Here is a 21,798-nt window from a genome sequence, read left to right on the forward strand (position 1 = left end):
CATTATAGGTCACTACTATGTAATGCAAAATACTATACAATATTAAATATATAAGGCAAGTACAGGATTTTTGCAATTTTAAGCTAAAGTAGATGAATGACTTATAACATAAACATTAGGAGAGACCGGGGACAGTAGCAACAAGGCATGGTTGCAACATGTCATTTTTCTCCAAACAGAAACAAACTAGTGTGATGACACTCACACTGTACATGCTCCGTTAGATGACCCACCTTGTAAAGAAAAAGTAAGCTGATTCAAAAACTGCTCCAGGATTTATTTGAAAAAACTGTTTTTGAGGTGCCAAAGTATTTTTTTGCCCAGCTTTATTTTTGTCATACTGTTGTCAACGTTTTTGTGATCCAGCTCAAACTTATATGGCTTAAACAAGTGATATGTTGAATTTTAACTAATATACAGTAGTTAGCATGTATCAAGATCAGCTTATTTAACTAATACACGAGGTTTTATCATGGCTGACAGGAAGGTAAGGATAAATCCATTTAAAAACAGAGCATAAAGATGATATTAAAAGGTTGAAATTAAGTTTACACTTAAAAGGGGATTGGGTATTCATGACAATTTTATAGTTTAAAACAAAAAATTGTTTAAGATGTATTTTCTGCAGTTGTTTTCAACAATGGTTTTAAAATCCCAGTTTCTTTCAATGTAAATGTTGCATAATGCAGGTGACAACAGGCAAAACAAACGTTAATTGCCTCACAAATTCATCTATTTTACTTGTCTCTAAAAGCCAACTGTAATTTATATCAATTTGAGTCTTTGACATCTGTATATAAGGTCTAATCATCAAAGAAAATTTATATTTATCATTTGATCCAAAAGAATAAAGAAATAACACCGTAACATCATTATAACTTACAGTTCTTATAAATTTAGCAGTAATATAAATATAAAAATAACAAAACTTTTATTTACAGTGAAATATATTGTATTAATAATATGATGCAACCACCCCCAAACAATGTTGCAACTGTCCCCGGCCCTTGGTCGTTGCAACATCTGACTTTTCATTTTCAGATGCACATTGTGAAGAAAGTACAAGCTTTAATAATCCATAAATGGTTTTGACTAAACGGACAGATGCAAGTTTGTTGTATTAAATTTTGGTTTGACTAATTCAAACCTTCTGTGAGTAACAGAGGCAAATGTTAAAAGTGTTGCAACTGTCCCCGTTCTCCCCTACTGCCTTTCTGCAGGGTGATAAATATCCAAAAACAAAAATAGAAAGCCTAACTGAACCAAAGAACGGTGAACTCCTCATTATTGCAGGATGAGTCAGCAGTTTTCAGATGTTTCCCAGGCAAAGCAATAATAATAAAATAAAATATAAAATAAAAACTGAGAATCATCCATAATGTGTTTTTAGCTACTGCTGGTTCAAATATTCTTGTAGAGTCATCCACAACACTTACTGTGAGTATTAGTACTACATGATAGTACACAATTTGCTTTCAAAACTTTGTCATTAACCTTACAGTCACCTCTGCCTGTGTATTTGCAAAACATCTTATAATCATCTGGACAGATTTGAACATAACTTTCAGAAACTAAACTTGGGCATCTTGAGTATGTACAACCCCAATTCCGATTAGGTAAAATATAAATAAAAATAGAATACAATGATTTTCAAATACTTTTCAGCCTATATTCAATTGGCAACAAAAGACTAGGAATATTAAGAAATGCTGAAAAACAAAACAAAACAAAAATACCTGTTAGTAGCATTCCACAGGTGAACAGGTTAATTGGAAACAAGAGAGTGTCATGACTGTATAATGGGCGTGAGCAAATAGTCCAACAGTTTACAAACATGTCTCAATGTACGGTTAGGTGAGGAATTCATAGAATCTGGACAAATCTCTGCAAATAAGCAGCAAGTCTGGAAACTAACATTGAATGCCCATGAACACTGATCCCTTAGGCAGCACTGTGTTAAAAACTGACACCATTCTGATACCATCACATGGGCTCAGGAACACTTCATAAAACTATTGCCAATGATCACAGTTCATCTATACATCTATAAGTACACGTCTACCATGCAAAGTCAAATCCAGATATCAACATCCAGAAAAACCACCGTGTTCTTTGGGCCCGACTGACACCAAGTGAAAAAATGTCCTGTGTTCTGACGAGTCCGCATTTCAAATTGTTTTTGGAAATCGTGGACATTGTGTCCTTGGGGCCAAAGAGGAAAAGAACTGTTCAGATTGTTATCAGCGCAAAGTTCAAAAGCCAGCCTCTCTGATGGTATGGGGGTGTATTAGTGCCCATGGGTCATGGCATGGGTAACTGTCACATTAATGCAGAAAAGGGTTTTGAGCAACATATCCTGCCATCCAAGCCACGTCTTTTTCAGGGACATCCAGCTTATTTCAGCAAGAAAATGCTAAGCCACATTCTGCATGTGTTCCAACAGTGTGGCTTTGTAGTAAAAGTGTGTGAGTACTAGACTGGCCTGCCTGCAGTCCAGACCTGTCTCCCACTGAAAATGTGTGGAGCATTATGAAGTGCAAATTACAAAAACAGAGACCCCAGACTGTTGAGCAGCTGAAGTTCATCAATCAAGAAAAATTCCACCAACAATGCTTCAACAATTAGTGTCCTCGGTTCCCAAGCCCTTATTAAGTGTTGTTAAAATGAAAGGTGATGTAACATAGTGGTAAACATGCTCCTGTCCCAGCTGTTTTGGAATGTGTTGCAGGCATCAAATTCAAAATGAGTGAATATTGACAAAAAAAGTTAATCAATTTGAACATTAAATATCTTATCTTCATACTGTTGAATATAGGTTGAAAAGGTTTTGCAAATCGTCATATTTTGTTTTTATTTTACACAACTTCCTAATTTCATTGAAATTGGGATTGGATTACATGTTGTGGATTATTGCTTATTACCTCTATTATCATTCCAATTCAAGATGGCCACCACAGCTAGCTGACTTTTGCAAACACAAAAAGGACTCCAACTCTGCCAGCTTTACAGATATTTAGCTAAAACTTAGTGTGGTGGGAGATGATAATCAGTCACGACAAATTTGTGAACGACACATTGTGTGATATTTTTGGCATTTCCTATTAGCCAACACTGAATTTTGGCAGACCACTGCCCAGGATTTATTGGACTTTAATTCAGTATTTACTGAAGGTGTATGTACAACTTGGAGCCAATCAAATGACTGCAAATTAAATGATATTGTTCATAATTAGGGTTTGACCTAAATGTCTTTAACTCTGTCCCTTTTTTATTACAAGACGATCTCTTATAGCAGGGGTGTCAAAGTAAATTTCACAGAGGGCCACATTATAGTGGCCCTCAAAGGGCCAGCTGTAATTAACTTCAATGTTTAATGTTTCACTAAACATGAAACATCACGTTCCTCCTCTCATTGTTACAGCTAAACACTGCTAACAAACAATAACTGAGCTCTACGTGTTATTTCCTGCATAGAAATACCATTTTAACACATTCTCCTATAAACAGTGAAAAGTAAAACCTGTACGACTCACTAAATGTGAAATAAATAATATATAAATACTATTGAAATTAAAAGCATGAGAGTTTTACTCACTGATGAGTTGTGGTAAGTTTTGAACTCTGAACTCTGCTCTTTTCTTACAGAGAATTCCCACGAATAATCATCATGCATTATGGGAGATGTAGTTTATGGTCAATTCTGGCTTTAAAGCAGCTTGTTTTGATGTATTTAAACAGGACTATTCAACCATATGGCCACAATTATGGGCAGGACAAGCACCCTTCACCTTTTAAATTTGTTTTGTTGCAATGAACCATAAATTTAAAATTTCCATTGCTATTAAAACTATTTTTATACTAAGCATATAAAAATACTGAAAATAAATTGTGTGTGTGTGTGTGTGTGTGTGTGTGTGTGGGTGGGGGGCTTTCAGCAGGTCAGAAAAAGTCGCACACGGGCAGCATTTGGCCCGCGGGCCTTGTATTTGACACGTAGATCTCACACAAACAGTGATGGGAGAAATTAATTCTACCAAAAATACAAGGTTTTAATTAAATAACTTGTTAAATTTAGGAGTAAACTTCTTCAGCTGTTGGAGGGAGGTCAAGATCACATGGTAGCATTACCATGCCAACAGTCCAGTTTAAAACAATGCATAATGAAATGTTGTCATAATGTCCTGTGGAATCAGACATTTCCTGCAGTTGCAGATTTACGTTCAGGGATTATTTTTGGCATGAATTTTCTGTGAAAATGCAACAATGCAGAACAAATCCTAACAACAGAGCAGTGGGTAAACAGAGCGCATGTCAGTCTGATTCAAACACACAAACATTAGCAACAAAATGAATTTAAATTTGCCAGTTTGGGCAGTATTGATACTAAAACAATCAGTTTCTGGAAACAGTCCAGTAAAAGTGTCAAAGTGTTTGTTTGTGGGATTTATGACATCATGTTCTGATGTGAGTCAGGAACAGGAGACAGAAAACATCAACAGGCTGCGATATTTGTTCTGTTTACAATTCTGTTATAAATATACATGCCTGTGTGTGTGTGTGTGTGTGTGTGTGTGTGTGTGTGTGTGTGNGTGTGTGTGTGTGTGTGTGTGTGTGTGTGTGTGTGTGTGTGTCTTCTTGCCTAATCACAACTCATCCTGTTTATTTCATTTGGACAGTGACCCACTCTGGGCTTGGCTTCACATCAGCACCAAACAGAGTTCGGACCCTGAGTCTCTGAATCACAGCGTCTATTTTCGGCCCGCCTTCACTTCCTGCGAATACAACAACAACATACTGCTTCAGGAGAGGCGTGACGTCACACTCTGACATGCTCGGCCATGTTTTTGTGTCACATTGTGAGTGGGTGGGTGTCAGATCTTTATCAGATGGAGGCTGCAGAGCTGCGGGGAGGTGGAGGGGGGGATCTCCATGCTGGTGTCCTACAGATTCTGAGAGCGGGTTTTATTTTTATAAGGGGGTGTTGAAGTGTGGGTGGGGTGTAATTTAGTGATTCAGAGGGTGAAGTTTCACTGTCTGGGTTCATTATCGCCTGTCATTAATGTTTCATCCATATGTCGTGTCTGTTAATGTACGTCTGCAGCTGACTCACCTTTACAATAAACTTGATTCAAGATGACCGCCACAGAAATAAAAACAAACAAACACAAATTAGATTAAGATTTTAAATTTGGCATGGTAATAGCTGAGACTGATCCTTAATTAACATGTTGAGTATGAAGATATCATGCAACATTTTTATTTAAAACTTTGCAAGTTGAAGTCAACTTTGTCTGTTTTTTCAGCAACACTTGTTATAACAGCTCTTATTAAGGGTAGTGCCTTGCATGGCTGCTGGACCCGGGGCACCTGTTCTTGAACGAGTTGTTCCTAATTGTAATTTCCCTTCATGGGATCAATAAAGTTTCATTCATTCATAAACCATTGGACTGATTTTCATGAAATTTTCAAAAATGAATAATTAGGTGTACTACTATTGGAGCTAATAGAATTTAAAATGACAGCTACTGCTGACTGACATTGAGGGCCTGTCACAAGACAACTTATGCCAACTAATGGAACATTTTTATGTCTAAATTGCCTGTAAAAGTTGTATATTTGTTCAATTTGTTAGAGTTACAGTATGTACATGTCTAAAAGAAGCTTCCAGTTAATTTTTTCAATTCTATATTCAATGTAGAGGTCTTTAAAATTTTTATAAGTTGGCATAAGTTGTCTAAAACGTTGTAGTGTGACAGGGCCTTTAGGAAACACAAAAATACTACTCAGTCAATTTTAATTTATTGTAGTCAGTTACTGATGAGGTTGTAGCTGATAGAGCAACTATTTGTGCAGGATCTGTGTATAAAATTTCAGCATTAACTGTTAGAGTCAGTCGACCTTGTTTGTCTGTTAGCAAAATATCTCGTATTTCACATGATGGATTTTATTAACATTTTCAGAAAGTAATCACTGGATATACATCCACAACTGATTAACTTTGCTGTAGCAGACAGTCAAAATGAGTCAACACAAACTCATATATGAATCAGTCAGTTTTACAAATACTGTATTTACAGTATGGAACTGATTATATCCACAGGGTTGCACAGCTAAATATTCTCTGAAAACCTAAAAATAAACAGAAGGGATCTGCACAACTCCTTAGAACCATCCAGGTAAGAAAACATTAGTTTTCCTGAATAATTTCTAGAAGCTAACAATCATATTTTAGTTTACATATGTCAAAAAATAAAATAAAATAAAAATAATTCATGGCTCAAGTTTATTTAAGTTCAAGTTCAAGTTTATTTATATAGCGCCAAGTCACAACATACGTTGTCTCTGGAAACTGTACATGAAAAAAGAACAACCTAAAGAAGAAACCAGCAGGTTGCGTTGAATCTTTTCATCACAGTCTCCCATCCTGAGCAAACGGTGGAGAGGAAAAACTTCCTGCTAATCAGGAAGAAACCTCCAGCAGAACCAGGCTCAGGACAGGAGACCATCTGCCTCGAACGGAGGGTCAAATCTGGCCTTTGTTAACATTTTATCTGACCCCAAAAAAGTAAATCCATTTTATGGTTCCTCTTTCTGTCGCTGTACTTGGTGCATTCCTCTCATGACAGCTGGTCAATTTTCAAGCCAATAAGAGTAAGTTTCAAATTTGCTGTATTATCTTCATATATTAAATTCAAATAATTGGGTTTTTTTTTTTTTACCTGATACGCTGGACTGTGATCAAACGTATCTCTAGGAAAAAAGAAATTATAAAGTTGTTGGTATGGAAAGTAATGATGGGTCTTTCTAAATTTAAACATTTTTTTGTCTGTTATGTTTGTTCTAAATGAATAATAATAAATAAAATATAATTTTGCAAAGGCAATTTGGATTTCTATAAGAATTATTTGTTTTATTTTTCAACAATTATTGACAAAAATTGACAATTAACATGGACCAACATCTGAAGGTTATACACAACTCTTGAGTAATAAGAGTAATAAGTAGCCCTCAGAGAATGTGTTGTGAATTACTCTTAGCTACTGCCACGTCAGATTCTAACCAAATGTCTGTAAAAGTGAGTGAATTGCAGCCAGTTTTGTGTTTTCAAAAATCCCTTACAGCCATCTCGAATGGAGTAGACACCAAACTTTAATCAGTTGTACACTTTTTGATGATTTTCTGAAGGTTTTAATAAAAAGTGGCCAACAATTTAAGAGATATTATGCTAACAGATGCACTCAAACAGCGATAAGAACATTGTTTACCAATTTTTGTGTTTAAGGAAAAAGCAAAAAGAAAAAAAAGCCTTAGTAAAAATAATTCTTAGATCAACTGAAGGAAATTATTACTGATCCACCTGGTATTGTTGTTATAAAGCCAAGTTTCAGTCCACAGATAAAAATAACTGTCCAGTTAAAAAGCAAGTTGTCAGACTTTAACGAGCCGGCTGACACAAAACAACAGAGCCGTCAGCTCCAACAAAAGGAGACGCTATACAAGGAGCTCATTAAAGGCAGAGTAAAACACGCTGCTTGTTCCCTTCAGCTGCTGCTACAAAGGGAAACATCGGGTAAACCTCGAAAAACACAAATAGGAAATGAACAATGAAGTGGAGTCGATATTTATTAGCAGACTAAAAATTCAACTGGCGAAAATGAAATCTATGTCCAGAAAATCCACAACAAACCTTCGTAGAGCTGAAGGAAAAAACAACAAACAAACAGGGTCGAGTGGGCTGAGGAGAAGCAGCTGTGTTCAGACACATCTGCTTCTGACCGGGAGACCATACTGAGACTTTAGTTTAGCTCTGCTCTACTGAAACATTTCCACAGTCACTGATAGGACTGCGTGTCAGATAGAGGGCATGACCCCTGCAAGAAAGAATTTAACCCAAACTTTCATAAACTAATCATCAGTTGTATGTCCACATTTGGAATTAACTCAGTTCAGGATGGCCACAACTCATCAACTAAACACACAAATGACAACAAAATGACCAATTTTTGAAAGAGATGGCTCCAACTCTGCAGTTTAAACAATATAAAATGAGCTTAGCTGGCAGATCCCTTTAAGAAATGATGTTTTGAATTTGTTATCGAACATTTCCCCTCCGTTAGCCTCAACAGGCTTTATCAACAGGCTGTGTTTCTTCCTTCGTTTCTACCAGTCAAATTCACAGACTTTCACACTACTTTTCTGTCTCCTACAGGATTTGATCACAGTCCATATTTGAGTCACTTTTCTGTAGTTCTGAATAAACGGTTCAAACGAGGGCAGGTGGGCATCTGTCAGAACAGGAGGTCTGGTCTTCCTCTGCCAGTGAGAAATGCACTCTGACAACGATGTCAGACGCTCATTTCTGGATGTTTATTTTCTGTCTGTTGTTGTCTTTTGTGCTCTTGAGGTAATTATTGCCTGATGCAATAATGTAATTGCCCTTTCTGTGTGTTTGCAATTGTTTGTCTGTCTGTTAGCAAAATATCTTATGAACCATTCAACGGATTTTAATAAAACTCTCAGAAGTTAGTCATCTGATATACAGCTAAAGCTGATTAACTTCTGAAATCAACCTGAGTCAAGATGTCTGCCTCAGCTAATGAACTTTAACAAACACATTATTATCCATAAATTCATCAAATTTTCAGGTAATACCATAAAAGTTGGACTGGTAGAAGTGACAGATTTGAATAAAAAAACAACACAGTATAGGTTGCCTTCAGGCCCAGGCCTCCCTTGAAAAAGAGATCTAAGATCTCAACAGGACTTGCCTGGTTAAATAACGGTAAATAATATAAAAATAATAAGTAAAATAATTTATCAATCAATCAATCAATCAATCAAACTTTATTTATAAAGCTCTATAACATCAGCCACTGCTGAAACAAAGTGCTGAACACATAAAATAAAAACCAAATACAAAAACACAATAAAATCACACAGTTAAATAAGTAAAATCAGCACCAATACAGTAAAAGTTTCATGATCGTTCGAGTTCAAACAATAAAAACTCAAACTAAAATAAAATCTAACACCGTGTTCAGATGCTCCTTACATCCAGAAAACACAAGAGAGTCATATTTCTGTGGATTCAGGTCAGATTCGTGACTTTGTGAGTTAAAACTGTTGACTGAAAAACTTTGTGTGGTTGCCACACATTCTCACAGCAGGTGAAAAGTGTGCGTAAATATATGCACACTTTAACGCAATGTTGGTTTTGATACATCCCAATGTGGGCGTAGAATCTGGCGCACGCAACTTTTTTGTGTGTATGCACCGTTTATACATGAGGCCCCTGGAGTCAACCCAATAGCCTTCACAGCTAATCGGCATTGTTTAATATAAAAATAGACCTAATTTAGACTAATTTACAGATATGGAGTGAACGTTTGGTGTGGTAGTAGGAATGAATTATTCCCTGATGTACTCTGAGCACAAAGATTTGTAGATTTAAAACTTTAAATCCTGTTAAATATTTTCCCCTGCTGTCTTTTCATGACCCAGTGAAGATATTTGAACTGATCGCAGCACACTAAACAGCTCTGTTTAACTGGATAAATGTGCTGCCAGCAGCCTCTGCAAGACAACAAAGGTTCAGAGCCTGAGCTTTGCGTGCAGTTATCCCTCTGACACTTCAACTTGACTGGATCCAAATGTGTTTTGTGACAAACTCTGGTCCTTGGGGTATAGACAGGAAACTGAATCTGGAGGCCATAGATCCCCACAGAGAATATTCACATGCAGACAATAACATCACATCCAAAGCTGCAGTTTTCTCTGGACGATGGTCATGATGTGGCGTTTATAGATAGCAGAGTTCCTCTAATGATTTCTATCTAATGATTCTGGGTAAGATGATTCTGTCTGATCTCAGTGTGTCTCTGCTTGCTTATCTGTGACCCATGTGGCTTGTGTGTGTGTGTGTGTGTGTATGTGTGTGTGTGTGTGTGTGGATGGGGAGGGAGCTGCAGGGTTACCAGCTGTAGATGCTCCCTCTGATATGACTGTGTGACTGTTTCACAAAACAAGCGCCTCCCTGCGAAGATGCAACGTCAAAGAGGTGACTTCACGGGCGGGAGCGCCACAGAGAGATGCCGTGCGAGCTGCAGCGGTGACGTCAATGTGTTGTGTTACCGTGTTTACTCTTTCCGTCAAAGATCAACACGTGCCTGCTTTATTTATTGACACGCTGCGGAGGAGTGATGAACCACAATGAAACAAGTCGTACAACATTTGGTCCAGGCCTCAGATGTTTTCCCCCAATACACAAAGATGGCGCTGAATTCGATCAAGAAAAAAAAAGGGAAATAAAATGAAAATAAAATCACTGATATGAAATATGACACCCACTGTTTTTAAAGTAATTTTACAGTTTTATGAAAATAGCCTGCTTAATATAGCATAACAGGACATAAAGCTGCTTAACATAATGTAATATGCAGGAGTGAACTTAAAGCAGGATAAAATAGTGTAACATAAATGTAATGTAACGTTGCACATCATGTATCGTAATATACAGTAACATAACATAATGTAACATGATGTAGTCTAATGCCTTCAGATGCTTTATTTTTTCATCGCTATTAAAATAAATTGAGCTTTTTTTTTAAATTCCATCTTTAACAACAAAATTAAAAACTAATCTTTGCAACGCAATGACAATAAAAAGTAATGTAAAATAAGGGATTGCATGAATTTTCACCCCCAAAGTAGACTTATCATGCTTTTAAAGCCTTCTTTCTCACATTGAAATTATTCAGTTGGGGGTCTATATGAAGTGGAACTGCAATGCTTTGGTCTGAAGTCCTCCTTATTGTAACTTCACAAGTCTCTGTTTCACCCCTTTTCTGAGTTGTGGCTCAGATAAACTCGTTTTGAGGCTGCCTCTTTAAATCCAAACGAGGCGCTTCACACCCCGCCCCCCCTCCAGCTTCCAAACCGGTCCACTCCAGTTTGATAGAGGGGTTTACGACTGTCTTGCGGCGCAGAAATGTTTTATCTACAAATTAAAAGATGTCAACAAGTGAAGACTTGTCCATCCAGCCTCACATGTTGGAGCCAGAGTCTGACCCAGAGCCAGAGGAGAATGAAGACTACAGAACTGTATTTGGTAAGTCAAGACATTATTTAGCTGTTCTGTTCTATCTCATGTAATAGTTCAAAAAATGTCATAGAAAATGGAGAAAACTGAACATGCTGACGAAACAGAATATAAATTTATCTACTCTCTACACTGCTAGAGACTCCAAGTACATGACAAAATGTATTTAATAACTAAGAAAGTGGACTTTGCATGACATGTCCCCTTTGTGTTAACTGTCTTTTTTCAGCAGGGGTTCAGCCACTTGGTGGAAGTCGTCTACATTTGTTCACATTCTTTCTATTTTTAATAACAATTATATTTTTAAACCAAGTTTTTTTCTTACATAATGTTCATCTTTTCCCATAACTGAGAATAAATTAACTCAGGCTAGCTTGCTGTGATACTAAAAGGATCTTCGAATGGAGTCTCTCCATTTAGCACATCAGCAGACGTCCACACTCCAACAGTGATTTTGGATGGTTTGGCTCCTTTCCTTTTTGTTCATGTAAAGTGCACTTTTGGCTCGTTGTAAAGCCACTTTGTCTCTAACATGGATGTATTGTCTATTGTCCTTAGAAGACAAGATGCCCAGTTTTTTTTCCTCAACTGTCTTCTCTGGGTAGCTAGAAAGAGGATTCATCATTTGTGGCATAAAGTGGAGCTGTGAAAAGTATTTCAGGCTTGCATTGCAGGCTTCAGGTTGTTGGGTAGATTGAACGGCCTGAATTTAGTCTTTAAGCATTCTATTAAAGTGTTTCACACATTGGTTTGCCTGAAGATGGTATGCACTGGTTTTGATGTGCGTAATGAAATCAGCAAACGCAGAAAACATAAAAATTCCCAGTTGTCATGGTGTGAGAGTTTCTTTCACACTCTAAAACTGAAGTTAGAGATGTCATGACAGTGGCATTAGGAGTAAATGCCACTTCAGGACATTTACTGAAGTAATCAACAAAGGTGATGGCAAACCTGCAGAGTGATTAGGCTTCTGAATGATCTTAAAGGGATCCCCATTAGTTGTAACATTGGACTTTATTTGATAAACATTTATTTTAACTGTAAAATAAAAACTGTAAAAATACTGTAGGATGTTTAGTTTTGTACATTTTAAAAATATATATTTTAACACGGACGGAGCCATTTTATTTACACACAAAGCATTCTGGGTAAATGATGACGTGGGTAGGTCATCGGTGCGAGGCTGCTAGTGAGCTATATCCACCCTGAAGGTTAATCTTGGACAATATCTGATGATCGACTCTTTTAAATGAAACCAGAGAGCGTTGACAGAGAGGAGAAGGTAGAAATGACTCAGCCTGTAACTGAAAATATGGATGGAGGACAACAGAGCTGTTTCATGGAAGAACCTCAGCTTAGCCTGTTAGCCTTTGTGCTAGCATTGACGCTATATTGCCTTATACTGTATGTATTAGCTCAGTGCTAGCACGACAACAAGTTAAACTGAGGTCCTCCATCTATATTTTCAGTTACAGGCTGAGTCATTTCTACCTTCTCCTCTCTGTCAACGCTCTCTGGTTTCATTTAAAAGAGTCAATCATCAGATATTGTCCAAGATTAACCTTCAGGGTGGATATAGCTCGCTAGCAGCTTCGCACCGATGACCTACCCACGTCATCATTTACCCAGAATGCTTTGCATGCAAATAAAATGGCCCCATCCGTGTAATATATTTTTTAACTTTAAGTTTTAAAATAATAAAAACTAAACATCCTACAGTATTTTTACAGTCTTTATTTTACAGTTAAAGTATATGTTTATTAAATAAAGTCTAATGTTACAACTAATCGGGATCCCTTTAAGACCTGCTGAAGAGCAAGGAAACAACTAAAACATGCAGAATAGTGGACCTTGGGGATCAGAGGAACCAAATTGTCCATATGAGGCTGGGTCAAACTACAACCCATGAGTCAGGTGCACAACCTTTTCTCACAGACACCTGGTAAAACGAGATGTTTTTTTTTTTTTCCTGAATGAGTGGTGACTCATGATTTTCATGCAGGACCTGGTGGGTGTACATCGGTCTTGCTGACCAGTGTGCAGTTCCTATGCCAACTCCTCTGCAGCAGATGTGTGCAGTCCTGGTACTCGAGGGCCACTATCCCTCATGTTTGCTTGATTCCCTGCTCTAGCACACCTGATTCAGTGATTAAATTATCATAATTGAATCACCCATTCATTCAAATCACATGTGTTGGAGCAGAGAAAAAGGTAAAACATGCAGAATAGCAGCCCATGAGGATCAGGATTTCCCACACCTGCTCTAGTACTCAACAGAGCAGGGCTTGATAATAGATTCTTACTGTGAATCTGTGCCCCCACACATACAGTATGTCCTCAAACTGTTAGCTGTCCATACACAGGCAAAAGCCTTTTTTCTACAGTGGAGTACATAAATGTATAGTATATTACAAAACCATTTGAAGAGTTTGCTTAATTCAAGCTGAATGGAGTTTCAAGCTTTAAAACTAGAGTGAGTTGATCTGTTTATGTAAGCTGAACTCACATGTAAGTCACTCTCAATCCTCTCTCCTGAGTGTTGTAGGCATCTTTTCCTCCAGTCAGTCTTGTGCTGATTAGCTCTTTAATGCGTTTGACCAAAACATTTTCAAGTGAAGCAGGCTAATAAAGGCCCTAATAACCCTCATGAGGAAAGGGAGAAAGGCATGTGAGTTCAGCTCACAAAGCAATACCCTAAAAACCTCAAAATGTTTTAGCAGAGTTGTAAATTATTAAAGTACAAATATTCCATCACTGTACTTAAGTAGAAATGTTGGTTAATATGACCCCCGCACAAGAAGCTAAGCGGGAGTCATATTGTTTTGTACTGTTTTTTTTTCCCCCAGTGATATTTGGTCAACCGTAGCACAAAAAAGGCTGCACCAATCAACATGAAATTTGGCAGGACTGTAGGTGAGTCTGACCTACACTGCCCCAACCAACGGTTTTACGATACACCCCATATTTGAGGAGGGGGCTCCTTTCAAAGAGGGGGTGTCTGGACATGAAAAAATGCTTATAACTCAGAAACTGTTCAACATAGAAGCTTCAGAATGATTTCATTTGTTGTTTGACTCTGATGAAGCTTTATCCATCAGGCCCACCAAATAAAACATTGTCTTGCTGAAATGTCCAGCCACGTTTCATCTTCATCATCCTGGTAGATGGAAGCAGATTTTTATCAAGAATGTCTCTGTAAATTTTTCCACTCATCCTTCCTTCAATTATTTGAAGTTTGCCAGTACCATATGCTGAAAAACAGCCCCACACCATGATGTTCCCACCTCCAAACTTCACTGTTGGTATGGTGTTTTTGGGCTGATGTGCAGTGCCATTTGACCTCCAAACATGATGTGTATTCTGGCATCCAAACAGTTCAATGTTGGTCTCATCTGACCAGACTATATTCTCCCAGTATTACACAGGCTTGTTTAAATGTTGTGCAGCAAACTTTAAAGGAGCTTCAACATGCTGTTTCTTCAGCAGTGGAGTCTTGCGTGTGAGCGTGCATACAGGCCATGGTGGTTCAGTGCATTACTTATTGTTTTCTTTGAAACAATCGTACCTGCTAATTCCAGGTCTTTCTGAAGCTCTCCACAAGTGGTCCTTGGCTCTTGGACAACTCTTCTGATCATTCTTTTCACTCCTCTGTCAGAAATCTTGTGAGGAGCACCTGGTCGTGGTCGGTTTATGGTGAAATAATGTTCTTTCCACTTCTGAATTATGGCCCCAACAGTGCTCACTGGAACCTTCAGAAGTTTAGACATTCTTCTGTAACTGATGCCATCATTATGCTTTGCAACAATAAGGTTGTGAAGGTCTTGAGAGAGCTCTTTACTTTTACCCATCATCAGATGGTTCTTGTGTGATACCTGGCCATCATTTGGGACTGAACCAGCTGATATTAACTTGCACTGACAAGGGACAGGCTTGCTTTCTAATTACTGAGAGAGTTCAGCTGGTGTCTTGGCTTTCCATGCCTTTTTACACCTCCCTTTCTTCATGTGTTCAATACTTTTTCCCTGTGCCATTCCACATTATTACAAATAGCTTCATTTCTGGACATTTATGGTTTGATTTCTTTGTATGTATGGATCACTTGGGTTGTTACCGACATCTGGTGAAAATTTCATGTCATTAGCACCTCTAGTAATATATTTACTGAGAAAAATGGTGACGTGTTCAATACTTATTTTACCCGCTGTAATTACAAGGAACTCTTTTTTTTATCATAACCGCCCCCCACTTCTTTTTTTWAAAAAACTTTTGTGTAATTTTGGCAGGAAGTACATTTTTCATTGCTTTATACATAAATTGGGTCATATGACAAATGTAATTAATACAAATATATCTAAATTATTCTTTACTGAAGAGTTTGAACAGAACACGAGAGGGTTTCAGATAAACAATTTTTGTGTGGTTTTTTCCTCTCTGACATTGGGACTTTCTCAGGTTGAGTCATGAGAAATGGTCAACATAAACAAAAAGAAGCTGTTGAAAATCTTTTCCAAATGTTTTCACACAGAAGCATGACTAAAACAAGCCTCTGGGGATCTCTGGAACAAAAATGAGCCACATTCTTTTACTCCGTCGGCTTTACATTCCCATCATGCAAGTGGTGCACATGGTTATTTTATCTTATTTATTTTTTCATTCTTTAAACCATAGAACCCTCTGATGGCTTATAAAATATATTTATTACGTTTATATAACCTCCTATTATTTAAGAAAAAAATGTCAAAAAGGCAAAAAATGCAGAACTTTTACACATAAAGGTTTAAATGGACAAAATTACATTTTTTATTATTTATCTCAGACAAAAAAATTCCTTATAAAATAATAAATTATATTTGTATACTTATTTAGATTTATTTTATTCATAAACACAACATGTGTTAAAATAATTAAATACACTAAAATAATTAATCAAATCAATGGTTCTGTCTTAAATTCCTGTGATTTAAAACTTTAACTTTTTCTCAAAAGTATTTTTATATACAATTTCCCAAATGAAAAATGAAAAATTCAAATAAGCCTCTTTTATGTTATGTCATCCTTTAATGTATTTACTTACTTATTATGCAATGGCTCCCTCTGATGACTATAATATAATACTGCACCCTCAGCTTATTACCACTGACTAAATTAAACCTTGACAAAAAAAATACACAATAAATATTTTAGTACTTAAACCGTGATGATGCATTCAACTACATAAACTAATCATTCTTTGGTGAGCAATGATGAAAAATTCATAGCAGTTCTTCAAGAAATGTTTATAAGCCAGAACCTTTCATGCAAACGTTTTAGACTAAGATAATCTCATAATAAAGATTTACAGCTGTTTTAGTCAAACCTTAAATAAGTTCAGATGATTTTATGCCATACTGTGGTGGCTTGTGATTTTTCAGATATCCTGGCTTAATTAAGCCTTGATTCGGTTCACAAAAGCAGTGGTGCATAAGTCACCATGGTGATTTATTCTGTGCAGATAACCTGCTCCAGACCAACATTCAGGCTTAGTTAAACCTGTTCAGTCAGGGATCACTCCCATCAGAAACCAATGCTTTTTGGACATTTTTTAAAATCAGTCTGCAATAAAATACCACTGATTCATTTTGACATTCAGCCAAGTACTATTATTATTTTAACATTCTGATGATTATCATAATAACTGTTTCACCATGTGCACATTGTTACTGTTTGAATATGTTTCTGCTCTGTATATACTGTTGTTCCAAGTTTGACAAAAAGGCTTTTAGTAGACTATCACAGCTGTTGAGGGGATTTGAGAAATGACTGATAAAGAATTAAAGGTGTTATCAAAGAAGTCAAGCCATATAAGTAGCTCCAAACATGTAAATAAAATAAAAATATAAATGAGCAATGACATACTCATTTATTTTAAGAAGGGCTTTCAGACAGGAAAGAGCGTTTCAGGACAGGTCGTTGGCTTTCCCCAACAATTACCTTCATGAGCGTTACCTTTTCTGGGTATAACATCCTCTACCTGTCCAGACTGCAGGGTCTCAAAGTTCAGCACAGCTCTGAGCGGTCCATATCATCCTACAGAAATGTGTGATTATGTTGCATGTTCAATAGTGGAATGATGGACCATGTCAGCTTCTTTGGGTGGGACACAGTCAGTGGCTGTCCTCCCCTCCCCATCCATCCCCTTCATTTATATCAAGGGTCAGCTCTTCTGCTGGTGTTCAGGTTCAGGTTCACCTCCTGTGCCAGAAACACGAGGCTTTTTATTAAACAGCTAAAACAAAAACAGGGATGAAACGTGAGCAGCAGCTTCATTAGAACAAATTGTTTGTACTTTATAGTCAACAGTTTTTCCAAATTTTTAACAGTCTGCAAAATTTTCTGACATTTAATCTTGACCTGTTGCCAAGTCCTTGTTGGTCCAGTCATGTTTGTTCTGTAGAAATATGGATAAGATGTGGAACAAAAACAGAGCAACATAAATGAATTCACATGTTACGTTTTAGACTTCCTGTGTTCAGTCTTCCTTTATTTCTTATCCTGATTTTTCAATCTTTCTTTAGAGAAATAGCCCTGTGATCCTCATGTCTCTTCCCAGGTGTTCTCAATCATCGACTCACCAAGAGTCACCAGCTGACAACCAGGATTCATGCATCAGTTTTATTTATGCTGAGGTTTTAGTAAAATGTTGCATAATTTGTAGCACCACAGAGTTTTAAGTTAGGAATGACTTACAGCTACTACCACAACAACTTGTATTTTCCAGGCACATAATTTCATCCTATACCACAATCAAGTAACTATGTGACCTTCTGTTGTTATAAATCTTATTTTGCATCATTACCACTTTGGACCCTGTCTCTGTAAGAACATTCAACCATTTCCTACACTTCAGCGCGTCTTAACAACAATGCTTCATGCCGTTTACAACTTTCCGTACTCTCCTTGGCATCCAAAAGTATATTTCCTCAATGAAGGCATTTTTAATTCACAAAGGACGGAGCTGAGAAGATGTTACTTTTATTATGAGTTATAAAAATATATATACCATAATTAATTTGGATCTTTTTAATAAGTTTATGGGAAGCTTATGAACAATTTCTATCTTACTTGTTCAAAATGTTTTAAAAAACCTCAATTTGGAGAAAGTCTACCTTTTAAAGGTTTATAAAATAGTTTTCACATGTCCTAATTTTATTTTTTTATTTTTTGGGGGGAGATTACTGTGATTTAAAACGTCAAGACTCATTGGTCCTTACATCCATACAAGGTGGAAACTGTCTTCTGGCTGAGGTCACTGAAAATGGAATCAGTAGCAGGTAAGAAAGATTTAATAAAGCACACGTAAGATCTAAGCTTTGAAAAAGAAAACTTCACATTCATTTGATCAACTGAATGATGATATATGTTTTAGGTATTTGTTAAATTTTATTTTTAAAGATTTTCAGATGTTGTTCGTCTGCTGGGCGTCATAGTTGCAGGATCAAATCCTGGCTCAGGACTTGTCTGGGTGCAACATGGATGAGTGTTTTTTTTTTTTTTTGTCTAGGTCATTTGGTTTCCTAAGCTTACTTGTAATTGTTCCTTGATGTGAATCTGGATGGTTGTTTCTATGTGTTTCCGTGATGGACTTGTGACCTGTGCACCCTGTAGGCACTCACTAGATACACTGCTTTATAATCAGTACTTGAGTTGTGAATTCAGGTTTACTATCAATTGTCTGTCTTTGTGTTAGTAAAAATATTTAGCTAAATAAACCAGACAGAATCATTGAATCTACAACTTATTACAATTTGAAGAAAACCTGATGATAAAGATGACTGCCACAGATTATCAACATCACCCAAGACAAAAACAATAAAAAAAACTAAAACTCAGTCAAAGTTAAAGATTTGAAGCTCGTTATTAGCAGCAAATGGATAATCATCCTCTAAATGTTCTCTCAGTGTTGCACGAGATTGTGAGTAAAGTCATTCACAAGGTTTGACTAAAACAGCAACAACTCCATCACTTCTCTGTTTTATATTTCCATTTTAATGCCCCATCTTGTAAGTTGCCCTGAGTCAGAACTCTGTCTTACTAACAAAAATCTGTTTGCTTTATCTGATTGGTCAGAGCTTTGTGGGTGTGTTTGTTTATACGAAGCAGCGAGTGCTAAAGCTAAATGTCATTATCCTGAAAATACTCTGAAAACACGAGTCTCTCTTCCAACATCTGATACATCGTTCAATAAAACAGAGAGAGAGAGAGAAATCTCTATCTGTCCTGCTCTCACTGTTATTGTTTATATGCTTAGCTTTGTGCAGGAAGTCTGCTGCAGTGAGAGTGCTGTGGGAGGAATTAGGATGATTTAATCCCTTGAGTTTTCTGCCTACTATAACACTCAGCGAGACTGTTTACATGGTGTAATCACTGATCCACTGTCTCGTGTCTCGTTAAAGTAAAAACTAGTCTTTAATCTAAAACTTTTGCATGCAAGACTGTGGGCTATGATCCTCCTTTAAAGGAACGTTTGGCATTTTATTTACTTATTGAAAAGAGTACAAAAATTATGTACTCAAGTAAAAGTATGAAATAGTATAATGTGTATCCATATGAACTGTTTTCTGAAGATTTGATGTTTTTTTTTTTTTTTTGGTTATTTATAGATTATTATTGTTTGAATTTAGTTTTTGGAAAAAAGGGGCAGATGTTATAAGATTTTTTTTGTCTTTTTGCCACCTTTTATTTTGTGATTTGTATTTTTATTGTACAGGTGCTGGTCATAAAATTAGAATATCATGAAAAAGTTGATTTATTTCAGTAATTCCATTCAAAAAGTGAAACTTATATTCATTCATTACACATAGACAGATATATTTCAAATGCTATTTCTTTTCATTTTGATGATTATAACTGACAAGTAAAAACAACTAAAACGTAAAAACGCAGGTCATTAAAAATTTACGTGAAACAAAATTGACAGCTACTTTATTTTTTACAGCAGGACAGCGTTTCTCCTGTGGGCTACAAAAGTCAAATGGGAATTGTTTTTCCAAAAATGAGCTCTTTAATAAATGAAAAGCCTCACAATTTAATATTCAAATTACAAAATAAAACATGTCAACATACGGCAGAAAAAAAGTCATTTCTATTCAGCACATCCCAGCGGTGCTCAACTTGTTCAACAACAAAACATGTTGAACAAACCGCAGAGCAGCTGGTAGAAAAACTCCAGTTACAGCTAATTCTTGTGTTTGTTTACATATGCAGCATTCCTTGATCAGATTGAACTGTATTTTGATTAAATAATCTTAACGTACTGTTTCTATGGGCACGAAATTAATTAATCCATCATGATGAGTGTTTACATGCACCAGGTATTTATTCAGTGAGGAAGAATACTGACATGCTCAGAGTTATACACTTGCCCTAAAAAACACAAAAGATGTTCTACTTTCGTGATGAAACTCTGAAATGACTCCATACTTACACAATCAACAATCAAGGCGTTCAATAAGTTTGAGCTCTTTCAACGTTTCTAATACGTGTCTCAGACCAGTTTTGCTTCCCTGACATTTTAGCATCTAGTCAGGTGGAAATCCATCAGGTTGACAAAGGACACACATGCAGTCAGGTCAGTTTTCCACAACCAGAATAAATGTTTACATCATTCTGATTATTAACTGGCATAAACCACCTCGTCATTCACATTACAAATTCATTCGTATGAAGCTGAATCTGATCAGAATATTCAGACTGGGGTGTTTACATGGTGCATTTCTATTCAGATTGACCATTTATTCCAATTCCTTCAGTCCATGTGAACAGAGCCACTGAGACATAAGACAGTATAAACACAACATTTAAAACAGTGGAAGGCGTTCTTTTATTTTTGGGCTCTTAAATGTGTTTTAAATGGATATTCATGAGGATCTGGTGCCTGCTCAGTGTTTTACCAGAGGGCTGGAGTAGAGTTTAGCCGCCATGTTGAGCTGAAAATCTGAGCTTTCAGAATAAGAGAGGAAGGGAAGAGAGGATTGTATAGGTCCAGAGGACCTATACAATTTTTTTTCCTTTGATTTTTACCTGGATTACTGAGATGCATCAGGACAATAAGAGAGGAAGATTTTTGGTTAGATCATCATAACACAGACTAAACTCAACACTTCTTCTCCAGAGTAGATGATGAAAAATAAAAGCTCTGTTCTTTTACTTTCTTGTCAAAACAAAGTAACATTTACATCCCATCATAGTTATACCCACTGCTGTCGGTTATAAAGCACATTATAATTGCAACAAAAATAAAATTCAGCTGCCATTTTATCATTCAATCTATAAAAAGCAGTTGGAAGCTCAAGAAGTTGCAGGTAGATGTCAGTAAGATAAAGTGTGGATTGTACAAAATATTCTCAGAACCATAAAAGAAGCTGCTCAGCTTCTTCACAATACCTTGACTAACTCAGTGAGATTTAACCAGCTGCTCCTTGTGGCTGTTAACAAACATATGAATATTCAAAAAATGTTTGTCATGATTCTTACCTGGTGTTTTTTGGTTCTTTTCAGGTAATATATAGTCTGTTTTGTTGTTGGATATTTTTGTGCTTTATTTTCTTATTTCCTGTCTAGTCGCCTTGTGTTTCCTGCGACATTTCCTCCACCTTGTATTTCCAGCCTGTCACACACACACACACACACACACACACACACACACACACACACACACACAC

This window comes from Austrofundulus limnaeus, unplaced genomic scaffold, assembly GCF_001266775.1.
Source record: "Austrofundulus limnaeus strain Quisiro unplaced genomic scaffold, Austrofundulus_limnaeus-1.0 Scaffold353, whole genome shotgun sequence".
In the NCBI taxonomy this organism is placed as follows: Eukaryota; Metazoa; Chordata; class Actinopteri; order Cyprinodontiformes; family Rivulidae; genus Austrofundulus; species Austrofundulus limnaeus.